At 33.7% G+C, this 13,242-nt stretch overlaps 1 protein-coding gene across 1 annotated transcript in view; it reads right to left on the reverse strand.

Moving 5' to 3' along the window:
- The window catches only part of LOC145667722 (head-specific guanylate cyclase-like), a 649,486-nt gene that overhangs the window by 388,158 nt on the left and 248,086 nt on the right, over positions 1–13,242 (reverse strand). The gene's annotated exons all lie outside the window — the stretch shown is intronic.

A 13,242-nucleotide genomic window follows, 5' to 3' on the forward strand; every position in this document is an offset into this window, starting at 1 on the left:
GCGCTAGCCGCTAGAACATCGGAAAGGATAATTTCTATTGTACTAATTTGACAGTGTAACTTTGCAATTTTATAGAGAATTCCTACTAATTTTACAGTAGGACGTTGATAATCCGAACGTCAAAAATCCGAAACTCAAAAATCCCAAAGTGGTCCCTAGAAGCTTTTTACATTTTGTTTTAGCGCTAGCGATAAACAAACAATAGGGTTGTCCGTCGGCGTTGAGTGAAGTTAATGTTTTTACAAAAACTCATTCATATGCAATTGGTTGTCATACAATATTTTTATCTTTATTTTCCCTTAGGCCTATACAAGTTAAGTTTTAAGTGTAAGTTAGAAGAACAGTGTAATTTAGTGTACGAGCAGGTTCTTCCGAAACATTAAATGTAAGTAGCCTTACTTTCGGTATTGTAATTACTGTATGTAATGTATAACCACTGTATTGATAAAAGAGCATACCGTACAGTATATTTAAACCTTTATGGCATTTTCTCGGTCATTTTCGAAAATCCGAACTACCTGTGGTCCCAATTAGTTCGGAGTTTCAATTCCTATTGCATATAGAACATATATACGCACTACCAGCAAGGTGATCTCTTTTACTTTGTTTTGTAAAATTTCTTGTCATTGCACACACAAACTCATTTTAAGCTATTTTTGATATATAGTACTTCTTGTAGTTTTGTTGAACTACATATATCTGTATTAGAGATGAGGCACTGGAATTTGAGTTGGATTTAATCTTACGTAGAAAGAGCTTCACTCTAGGCATTCATTGTGAATTTCATATTATATATATATAGTAGTTAAGCTTTGCGTTTGCAACATCCTTTCTTTCCTTTGACAATATTTTTATTTGGGGAGAAGAACGGACAAGATAAATCTGTGGAATAGGAATCTTCCACTTGTCTGATCAAAAGCTAACTGTCATTTCATCGCAAATACTTCTGCCCAGTTTTGTTATTGATTGGTCATTTTACTTTGATATACAAAAATCCTTTTAAAGTCACATTCGTTTATTTTTCACTCTGAAATAGTAGAATATAACAACAAACGAGAGTCCTAATCCCTAGGCAGCAGATCTTTCTCGTCTCACTTGCATATAAACTTTATATGTTTTCGAGTATCTTTTGGCAACTTTTCTGCTGGAAATATCTTTGTATTATCTCCCACGCTCACATGTGAGCAAAATATGTGAGAAAATCCTGTAAATATATCATTTGAAGCGTTAGTGCTAAACTAAGGTTGGATTACTTATTGATCAAGTCGTAAGTTGTTTGCACATCGTTGCAAGGAGGATGAAAATAAAGACTGTTTCACTCATTTGCAACCAAGTTAATTTTTAGTTTCTAATTACTCTATATTAAATATACGTAGTTGTAATTATTATTTATTATCCATTTAAATTCAAATATTACGAGATTTATAAGTGGACTGCCCGAGAATGTTCAATATAAATACCACGTATATATGCCCTCGGTCTTACAGAATAAGAATCTTCATTGTAATTATTTGACATCTAAAAGCTCAAAAACTGAGACCACACAACGATTGTCTTGGCCTGTCCCGAAGTTTACGAAGTGTGCCTTATTTTATCTTTTGAGATGTTATATGATCAGATATGAGAAATGTATCTTGGCAAAGCAACATTAATAGCTAACTAATATTGAACTGTCATATTCGATATTAACATCTTAAAACTCAATTTTTCAAGTATTTAAAATTACTAGAGCATATGTTGAATATATAATAAAATAACTATAACTGAGCAAGTGTACTACATAAAACATTAAAGTAATATAAATTATACTAACAACATCATTGTCCGTTAGTTCTGCTAATCTATAGTTAACCTAATAGGTTGGATTAAGTAAGTTCCATGCAACTTGCATTAACTGAAAATCTGTTTGCAACGGGAATGAAATGTAGTATCTTGAGATTATGTTAGACACAGGTTTAATTGTACTTAGGACAGCTCCAACAATTACATGATTTAGTTCGAATTTCCTACTTTGTATCTTCAACTAAATTTTAACTACAAAAAGAAGAAAAGAAACAACTACAATGTGATATTTACATTATTCAATAAAGCTATTTTATTTACTATTGGTTGATTGGATTGGATATTTAGCGTATGGAACCATGAAATGCGTTTTTCAAAGGCTCATCTACTGCTAATCTAACCCGGGATCTCGTGCATCAACGGCGCAACTGGTAGACAGTAGACCAGCGAGTATGGCTATTCTACCTTCGAAAAGTAACGCTAAATTTTCGATAGCCACTAGAAAAAGAACTAAATACTTTTTCCTCAAATTAGTTATTTTTGAAAGAGCCGATGAAAACATCCTAATAGCTATGCAGGGTGGCCGGTGGTTCAAAAGTAGGTATACACCTCTTGACTGATCAAGTATAACATTCTAGTTTATGGGATTATTTGCTTCGGCTCTTCCGAGCTTAAGATATAAGTAAAAACACATTAAGAACAAATAATAAAGAAACTAAGTCTACCTCATGGATGATAATAAGAAATGATACCAAATGCAATGAGCTGATCAGTACGGTACTGTATACTTACTTTTGAGCCACTCTGTATAGTTAGCATGAGGTGCGGAAGATCCGGACTCGAATCCTATAGGAAGTTCATTTGGTTGAAACCCAACTTTACGCAGTAGATCCAATTTTCTTACATGGCCTCAGTGCTGAAAGGGATGCCAAACTTCAATTCTTTCAACCCTCGCTTCTTTTAACTTCTAGCGATCATGTACTGACTTTATTTGATTACACCTAATCATTAACCTACAGTTTGGTCCCATGATTTTAAAACACTACCACTGTATATATAGTGTATATATATTAAACTATGAGCATTAAAAAAGAAGTAACATTTAAATGAGTTGCACTATTGAAAACAAAACGTGCATAATTATCCATCCATGATATTTGGCACTTCCTTTCCAAATATTCCTGACACATCCCTAAAATTAAACAAAGAAACATACAGAGAACAGTTATTTCAAATTTTCCTAATGTGCTTGACCTTTGGTATACTTCCCTTTTCTTCTTTACTGATTGCGTTCTTCGTTGAATTGTGTGAATGTTACATACATTTCATATACGCTTTTTAATTGTCAAGTGAGATAAATATTTTAATTAGTTTTATTTAAAATATCCCTGGCGCAATTTGCGTCATGAATCTGTCTCTGGATATGCATGCTTCCAATACAAATTAAAAAAAAAAACATTTAACATACTAGTTTCATTCGCAATTGAAAATAACATTTCACATTTATATTAGTTCTATTTTCAATGCTTCTTATTAAAAACGTGTAATTACCAGTTGTAAGCGAATATTATTTGCTTCGTAATTGCGTTGTAAGCATTGTCAGCTGTAATATTTTCATTTTACATTTTCTTTTGGTACAGTACTAATTGAAAACTTCCCCGTTCATTATTGCCATTTTTTCATCATATGGGAGGAATTTTCGAAAATGCTGAAATTCCTGTTTCCTTATTTTCGATGAAAAGTGTATATGCCCAGTTTCATCTCCTTCTAGGATTTGTGAGGTACTCCATCACTGACAGAAAATGAAAAAAGAAGTTATCCTCCTACGATAAATGTTTAAAAAAATTCTTTCTTGTCTCTTTCTTCCACGATAAAACAAGTATTCTGTCCAAATTTCACGTTTCTATCTACAGTAAGTAGTATGGCTTGTAGGATGATAAGCCAGTCATTTCTACCTTTTTTTTTTATAATAGTACATATAGCTTAGTGAAACAGTCATAAAAGAAATATGATATAGAAAAATAAGTGAAGTCAACAAGTGAAGAAGTGAAGTCCGTTTCCTTCTAACACGTATTATTTTTATTATACAGTCACATGACATTTTGTTACACAGAGAGAAAACAGTTACTTTTACATATACGAACAAAAGTTTATACAAATTTCTGCGGAGAAGGCGATTGTGATCTTTTTCGATTGTTTCTATCAAAGGAGACACTCTAATGATAGATCAGTAATATTCATCATACATACAGTGTTCCATTGTCAACTGAATCACTTTTCGAATGTTGAAATGTTAAATCTTCTCTATGTTCATCACTAACTTACCCTAAATTTTGTGGAAAATGTCCAACTGGGAATCCAAAAAAAGTAAGACAAAAAGTTACTCTGTCGCGTTCAAAGCATGCTGCTTTTGATCTTTTCTCCAATATTTCACTCCTGAAGTCAAGTACCGTACTCAGTATTGTAGCTTTTGTTATCAATAGTTTTAAGTCCCGTACCAAATCGTCTAACTCTTTTTGTGTGACGAGATGTGGTATAAATGAAAGGGATGGTGGTTCAAAGTCGATGTCCTCATTGTCTGAACTTTCTTCTTCTACATCAAATGTACAACTTTTGGAAGCATTCGGTACAGGTAGCTCTTCACTATGGGGCACTGGGTGCCTTGCTGACTTCAAATTAGGATGTTAGATTTTATGATTTGATTTTGAAGAGAAAGCCTTTTATGTCTGTCTAACAAAAGGCCTTACGTTGTTTCTAGGCTCTTTTCCAATCATTGATTCAACGAATTTTAGGTCGCTTTCCTTTCCTTGTATTCAATTTCGCGAGTTCCTACACAAGAATGGGACATGTAGCCATCGCTTATCTTGGCTCCCTACTTGGCATCCAAAATATAGTTCAAATGCTTTTTTGGGAACAGGAGCAAGGCTATATCTTTCACTTTTCAATGTTAGTTCACCTCATATATGACAAAATGAATCAAGGTTATTCTTACAATGACGAGACATTCTAATACACTGAACCCAGTCTGTTTTTCATACACATTTCACTGGTAGAAACCCAACTCAAACGTTACATCTCTACAAACATCTGCAACTGCAAAGCACAACCTTCATGTTCCTCCATGTGTCAGCAAGGTGGTAGTTATGTAACAAGTTTATGACTGCAGGATTTAGCATAACAATTCTTTTTGTAACAATACATAACTAATAGCGACATCATCCTAAGAGAAACCTTTAAAGAAATTGACAATTGTTTCTTACGTAAAATACATAATGTAGAAATATGATGTTTTTCAAGAAAATTGTACGTAGAAACTGATCAAAGATATACGTTTTGCCTGCAAAAATACATTAGAAAAACAATTTTAAGGAAAAGAGAAATTTTGTGTTGTACAGTGTGATGTTCGACTACTTGGCTCTCCGATTCTTTTGGGTAAAATTTCTGCTATTTTAACGATCTTAACTGATAGTTAATTGTGGGTAACAAAATGTCTAATTGTCCAGTGATGCACATACATTTTTTTAAAATTTACAAACATTATTCGCCGTATTTTTTCTATTTGAACCATGTGTGTTGTAACCAAATTCATATTTTTAACCTTGTAAGCTGCTGAACGAACAACCAAAATAAATATAATATTTATACACCTTTATCTCTTTTCCCTTAATGTTTAACGAAAGAACGATGAATCGAAACACTTAAAATTTCCGACTGAGAAAAATGGAAGCTTTAGGAGTGTGTGTCCTAAAAGCATTTGTCTAGTTTCCATGTTGTTCCATTTTCTCTTAAGATGAAGCAGAAGAAAGAAAAAAAGGGGGAAAAATCTTTAGCTGTGAGGATTCCTTCGTTCGCAGCAGATAACACTTGAAACCTTCCAAGCACTTTTGCTCTGGGCGAACAGTGGTTCATGATCAATTCTAACACATCACCAGGAAGTCCTTTTACAGAGGAAATTCAGGGACCCCGAAATGCAGATGGGACGAAGGGGAAGGAGCAGTAATGGTTCTCTTAAATGGAAAGTTTTCATGCACTTATCCTTTTCCTTTTCTGTTTATTTTTTTATCTGATTTCCTCTTATCTTTTTCTTTTTCTGTGGCCAATCATGTCCAAGAGAAGAACAATAGGAAAAAATTAACTACAATGTCCTATTATCTATTCCGCTTTATTAAAAATTATCAAGATAAAGTTGAAAGTAATCAACATATTAAAGCAAATTTCGTTCTGTAGCATTACTTTCCTCTAGAGATGCAAGGGCTCGGAAAAAAACCGGCTTTTTTGGAAAAAACTCGGTTTTTTCTGCTTTGCTTTTTTGCTTCGGAAATTTTGGGCTTTTTTCAAAATACTGCTTTAAATTGATAAAACAGACTTTGTATCGCTTCTCTATAACACAAAAAATCATTTAATTAGTGGTTGATGCTGATAATAATATAAAACATCGAAAATAAACTATGAATTTCGAAAAAATATTTCAAACAATTTTTCTTCAACATATTTACATTATGAATTCCACAGGATTAACCAATGTATATAATAAGAATTTTTTAACCTCCTATATACAAAAGTAAGCAGAGTTGGCAAGAACCGTGGTTGTTTTTGAATATGCCAAAAACCCGTTTTTTGGGGGATGTTTAAACCAGGCTTTTTTGGTTTAAACCAGGCTTTTTTGACTTCGATTTTTTGCTTTATGTATTTATATTACATATTCACAGAAATAGCCTAAGTTTGTTTCGCCTTGATGTTATTATGCAACAGCGGGGTTATGCCGGAAGAACTCCCATAAGCTTAAAGAAGTGCGGTCAGTAAATTTCTTAAGTTGAGAATCTTCCGCCCTAGGCATTGGGAAAATCCCGTCATTACTTGAAATGTAAGACAATAACGGGAAAATCCTGTTATTGCTTTGCATGTAAAATTTAAAGGTCAACGTACCATAATCAGTACGCTAAAACTGAGGTATTAAGTTACAAATTTAGTACCGGTACGTAGATATCATTGAAAGTCCAATCCAAGCTAATGTTGGAAGCTACGTAGGCAATCGATAAATTTTGCCAATTTCTATCAATATATTTAAGCAATATTGGCTTCTTTATAAAACAACACGCATTTAGGCATGTAGAAATATACAATTTGGTTTGTTTCGTATATTTAGGCTTAACATCCTTACGAAATACCGAGGTTATCAAGGAGAAGACTTTCGCTTAAACTGACATCCGAACCGCTACTTGAGTTACGCATGAAAAAAGGATTGTGGTTCGACCGAGAATTGAACATGGGACACCTTGATTAAAAGGTGAAAGGGAAATAAAACTATTGCATGTAGGTTTGATATCTGGAAACGTTACCATGAAGTTCACACGATTCGCATTTTTCATTCTTTTTATTTTTGTGGTTTAAACCAGTTATTAAAAAAAAAGTTTGTGTAAATCAGCCAACCCTAAAAGTAAACACTTCTTTTTAAAGAATACACAAATAACTAGCAAAATAGTATGTAGTATTTTTACTTCAAAATATTCCATACCCTCTTTTTGAAACAAAATAAAATTAAAATAAAACATAAGAGAAATACTTAGATTTATATGATACACTTAAAGGCTGCACATCTAGAGCTTTTGGTTCTGTATATTCTTGAAATTCTACAGTTAAGTTTTATAGAACCACCATCACAGTTTACCCAATCCTCAAGTTTTCTGAATTTTTAACAAGAGGGATTCAACATATCATTACGGAACTCCCCCCTCCCAAAAAAAAAAAAAAACTACGGAATATATTTAAGTTAAGCTAAATACAAGTGCACAACAAACATGACTGAGTGATTAGCTTTTGCGCTTCTATCGGGAAGTCCGGGATTCAACCCAGCATTCGACCATTCTGACAAAGCTTTTCTTCATTCCATCTGTGAATGTAGAAATAGTGAGTGTACTGTGAGTTGGGCGACTTCCTTTTTTATTGTTTTTAAATCGTTATTATTACTAATTACCAGTAGTGACGGTTTTGCGAAGGTTAGGGGAGCGGTCTTTCGGACTGAAGCCCGTTCCCCAAAGTTACGGAATGTCTGCAACAAACGAAATATCTATTATTTATGCCTTTACTCATAAACTTTAAGCTCCCGTCAAATAAAAATTACGAATGTTTTAAAAAAACCAAACATTAGTAAGAAACCCTTCCCAAAATACTTTTCTAAATCCGCCACTGATTCTCAGTATAAAATTATTTTTAAAGTTGTATCCGGAAGATTATTGCTAAACATATAAACGAAACGAAATATTAGTTATGCCTGTACTCATAAACTTCAAGCCCCTCCCAAATAAAATTAGGACTTTTTAGGAAACGAAACAATCAGAAAAAACCCTCCTAAAGTACTTTTCTAAATCCGCTACTGATTATTTGTATAAATTGGTATTCAAGGTTGTGTCCGGAAAATTATTGCTAAATCACTTCACAGCTACAGTATAACAGAAATGTGGAAGTACGGTTTGACGGATATGTTGAAAAACGTACGCTTTGACGGATAAATAGAAAAACGGGCAAGTTTAACTTTTGCGCTAGAAGCTAGAGTACTAAAAGCTCTTAGAAATGAAACACGGATGACAAACTAGAGAAGAAAAAAGATGTCGATAACTCAAAAGTTAAAATAAAGTTAAATAGCCTCTAAAATTACCCTCAAATACTACATTCTTCATGTTAGCTTTAATTCGTAACACATGTGCTCCATCCATCTTGATGGTGAATTTCAGAGCGAAATATCACATTCAGGTCATGGAATTTTTATCTAACTATAGAATATACTATAAGAAAGCTATTTAGATAGAAAAATCATGAAGTTGAAAAAAGCCAAAATTTCCAAAATTCTCGTTTTTTCCCAAAAAAGCCGGCTTTTTATGTAAAAAAAACCATCGATTCAAAAAAGCCGGCTTTTTTGCATCTCTACTTTCCTCATTTTATGGGTGATGGGAAAAGGAATTTTTTACTCAATTCCTTATTCAATAGAAGAAAGAAATTGAATAACTCACTGAATCATTAATACTTAGACATGTGGAAAACTACGTAATATTTACTTTCACATATAAGTATTTTCAAAAAGGTCAAAGAAATTGAATTGGAAATATTAAAACAATATACATGTGGAACAGAAATGCCTACATGATGAACTTATTTTGCTATTATAGGGATCCTAACTTTGGAACTAAGGTAATGAATGCGAAATAAAATAGACAATTGGGTAACTCTCTATACGAGAATGGCCAAACATGATATGTCCATTTTTGTCCATTTTTGAATTTTTTCTCTGCCAGTTTGTCATACTAAAACTTATATACTGGCAAACTTTACCGGCATATACAAGTTGTAATTGAAAAGTACAATGAATGTAGTTGCACAATCTCATCTAAAGATGTTGTATCCATTTGAACCAGTAATTCCGGTAGTCTAAACCTTTGGTACAGTAAGTGTCGAGTTTGAACGAGTCATGACATGTTAATTGTCTTCCAAAGGCAGAAGAGTGATTACGTGTTGAGAGTATATGTCGCTCGCCAACATTAAGTTTTGTTCTAAGCTGCAGAAAAGTGCCAAAGAAGCTCACGAAATGTCAAAATCAATGTATAGCGATGAATCGGTTACATTTAAGACTGTTTACAAGTGGTATGAACGATTCAAAAGCAGCAAATAGTAGGTTGAAAACGAGCAACGATCGAGACGTCCTTGCACGTCAAAAACAGACGAAAACGTGCAAAAAGGTGCAAAAATGATTTGTTCAAAAAGGCGACTGATTAGTCGAGAGATTTCTGAAGAAATAAACATCTCGTATGGGTACGTGAAAAGCATTCTAACAATTGATTAAATGCGCAAATGTCTTCCTTCTTCACCAGGAAAATGTGCCGTGCCACACCTTGCTTATGATTTGCGAGTTTTTGTCCGAGAAAGTATTCCTCCTTGTCCACATTCGCTGTGTTCTCCAGATATAGCGCCATGCGACTTCTGTTTTTTTTTTTTTCAAAAGTTCAAATCATGCTTAAAGAAAGGTATTTTGACACCATTCTTGACATTGAGGGGCATGAAACAGCAGCTGAACGCCCTTCGAAAAGAAGACTTAGAGAAATGGTTCAGTCATGAATTCAATGTTGGGATAAGTGTATTACTAACCAAAACAGTGCCTTGTAGGAGATTAAATCAAATTCCATGCAAGTTTATTTCTTTGTTTCTAGTAAAATTATTCACCGTACTTTTTGATCACACTTCTTATATTTTATTTTCACTAACGAACTGAACGTATTTTAACTCAAGTTCTCTGTAAAAAAGTACATGATTTGCCATCCACAAATAGAATTATATCCAGACACAACAGTTTATATTGCGTGAATTTTATTCATCGTAGTTAGTTCATACAGCGTGTGAAATGCTATAATAGTACAGTAGGTTGTTGTTCTCTTTGTTGAAAAATAAATAAGTAATCACTATAGTCATAGCCTTAAGAAGAATTCTCATAACGTTAAACAAATGTTTTAGTTTTCGACATAATCATTTTTTTATTTTCAAACCTATAATTTTCTTCCTGGTTCAGTGAATCCTATTGTAAGAATTATTTACTTCATATCTTACATAGTTCGTTTTTTCTTAAACAAAAATCTAGTTTATATCAATTCAACGTCTAAATGTTAATATAAACTTTCTGACAGTTACTGTTAGTTTCTGGAAATAATTTTATATTTAATCAAATATACAACATTGTTTTGTTGGTACGGTATACTTTTGAATAAGAAAGGAGAAAAACACATACTCCATATTTTTATAAAATAAGCGTTCTTCACCGAAAGAAAATGTAGAGAAAACATATTATGCTAATTCAACACTATTTTCCTAAAAGGAGAAGTATGATGCATACTTTTTTTTTTAAGTTAGTATTAATCTAATCCTGAAATAATGCTTGTGTAGTTCTTTTACAAAACTTTGAATCCATAAGACTAAACATCCTGTTAGAAACGACTTTTTAACAACTGGGAAGTGTCATATTTTTATTCGTTTAAAAAATAAAACCAAGTGATTCATTTTGTTATTTTATTTCTAGCTGTTGTTCAACAAAAGAAATAAAGAAAGGGAATATTTTGCAATGATTCTTTTTACCTTTTTCTTTTTTCTTTTCTTTCTTTTTTTTTTCGAAATACTGTATCTAAATGAAACCGAGCTGCATCTCCCATTTGATTCCTCGTAACAATTAATGGTGATCAGTTCATCCTAATACAGTGGTTCCCACCCGATGTGTCGCAACACACTGGTGTGCCACGCAATTGGATTGTTCAGTGTTTCCTTCTATTTCATTATGGTGGCCATCGTAACGTACTCGTACTGTCATTCTGCTTTCAACTGGTTTCACACTTCTTGGAGGTCTCTAGTCGCTGCGAGTATATTTTTAAATTTCAAGCAAACTTCACGACTAAACTCCAAAAGATCTAGGTTCTCATCCAGATGCAGTTTGGTTCATTTGTGCAACTGTCATATGTTGTTCATCGTCACATTTAAAGGAAACATCAACAGTTCGCCCAGTTATTACTTTCATCCCTCGCCCTGCTACAACTTTTATTTCAATAGTGACGTCACGTAAACGATCGTTTATTTGTGAAAAATACACAGCTATGTCATGGAATTCTGCAAAACAGTTTCTTACTTTCGTTTGAATCAATAAACTTTCCATTAAAAAGTACAAAAATGATAAATTAAAAGGACAGTATTTAGTATCTCCCCCAAAATTATCGGCTCCCGCGGAAAACTGTAACTCACAAAGAATTGTTCTCAATAATCATTGGGATTCAAGTTTAACACTTACAGGACCCCTTATCAAACCTAACTTAACGAAACCTAACCTGATGTAACCTATATCACTACCAAACCATTGGGGGTAGATACTAAAGAGTAAACTAGTCAATTAAAATTATACAAAAACATAAAATTCATTTTCTCTAGAGCAATAAAGAAAGACCTTATCGGGAAAAGCTACATCCCTCTCCCACACTTTGTAAATGAACCACTATAATTACTTGAGAAAAAACACACTAAAGACATCAACAATTTCCATTTCATTTTTTTCAATGTTGTAACAAGTAGGTACATATTGGCACCACATTATCGTTAATAGCGTGGAATTGCTATTACCATGTAGGAAATGTAATGAACGTTATTGTGTACGCTGTAACTACAAAAATTGAACACAAATGCCAAGCAGCTTGTTCAGATAAATTTATTTTCACTGTTCTATTTAGTACCACTGCTCCGAAAAGGGTCAATATTTCATCAGCCCATTCATGCCCGCTGTTCTCAAAAGGGAACATTTAAATTCAAAATCTAATACAGAAGGAAGCGCACACAAGGATGTAACGAAGTGATAATGTAATTATTTTTTCATGTTTACTATTCCAAGAAGAAAAAATCCATAACAGATAATCCACTAACAAGAAGGGATAAAAATAAATTGTTTCCATTTGGGAACAGCGGGCTTAAATGGGTTAAAATTTCAACACTTCCAGTGTACCCCTAAAAATGCAGTAAAGGAAGAACGGCCACTTTTCTTTAAAATATTCAATTAGAAATGGACAATTTACACAAAATTTGGAGTCAACCAGTGAAAACGGCATGTCTCTAGCATTTGTGGTTTTAGAGACATCATTGTCGAAAGGATTGGGGACAAACATACAAACTTTTATTTGGAGACAAACATATAAACCTAGTATTTTAATATATAGACTAGCTGAACCTGCGCTTTCCACACAGTGCAACATTCACGTATGAGCATGAAACTCCTTGTCATTCCTCACAACATCTACACATGTCCCTTTACAGGCACAAGAGAGTGACGTCTTGATTTAAAAAAAATGGCAAGGGGTACCATAAATGGAAAATTTTTGATTACTTTTTCAATATCTCCCATCGTTTGCAAGATTTAAGCTTACTTCTGGTTGGAGTTTCTAATTCATGTATGATCAGTGTTTTCTTCCTTCTTGCATGCACTATGTAATAAGCAAATACATTACACACATAATTAATTATAATGTCACTGATATACAGTGTTCATTGGGCAAAACACTCCAAACAATAAAGATACATCTTAGACTGGAATCATTCGTTTCTCATTTTCATTTGGGCATGGGGACACTCGGTCGAAAAGGTGTAAGTCTCTTTTTCAAGCCAGCCACCCTGAATGAGGTTTTCCTGGATTTTCCTCATTCACACCAGGCAAATGCCGAGGTGGTACCTCACTTACAGGTCCCAGGCCGCTTCCTTCCCTCCTCAATCCTTTCTTCCTTCCCGTCCCCCGGATAGTGATCTCTCCGAGGGACGTCATCCCTCAAACGTGACGGGCTAAATGGCCTTAGATGCCGAGAGCCCAGAAATCTATGGTAAGGGTCTTACCGGTCCCCCCAATGTTGAAGACAGTTTTGCGCCGCTGCTATTGAGGATCTAAAAGTGATTCCTTAT

The sequence above is a fragment of the Thermobia domestica genome, chromosome 1 (assembly GCF_964235325.1).
Source record: "Thermobia domestica chromosome 1, izTheDome1.hap1.1, whole genome shotgun sequence".
In the NCBI taxonomy this organism is placed as follows: Eukaryota; Metazoa; Arthropoda; class Insecta; order Zygentoma; family Lepismatidae; genus Thermobia; species Thermobia domestica.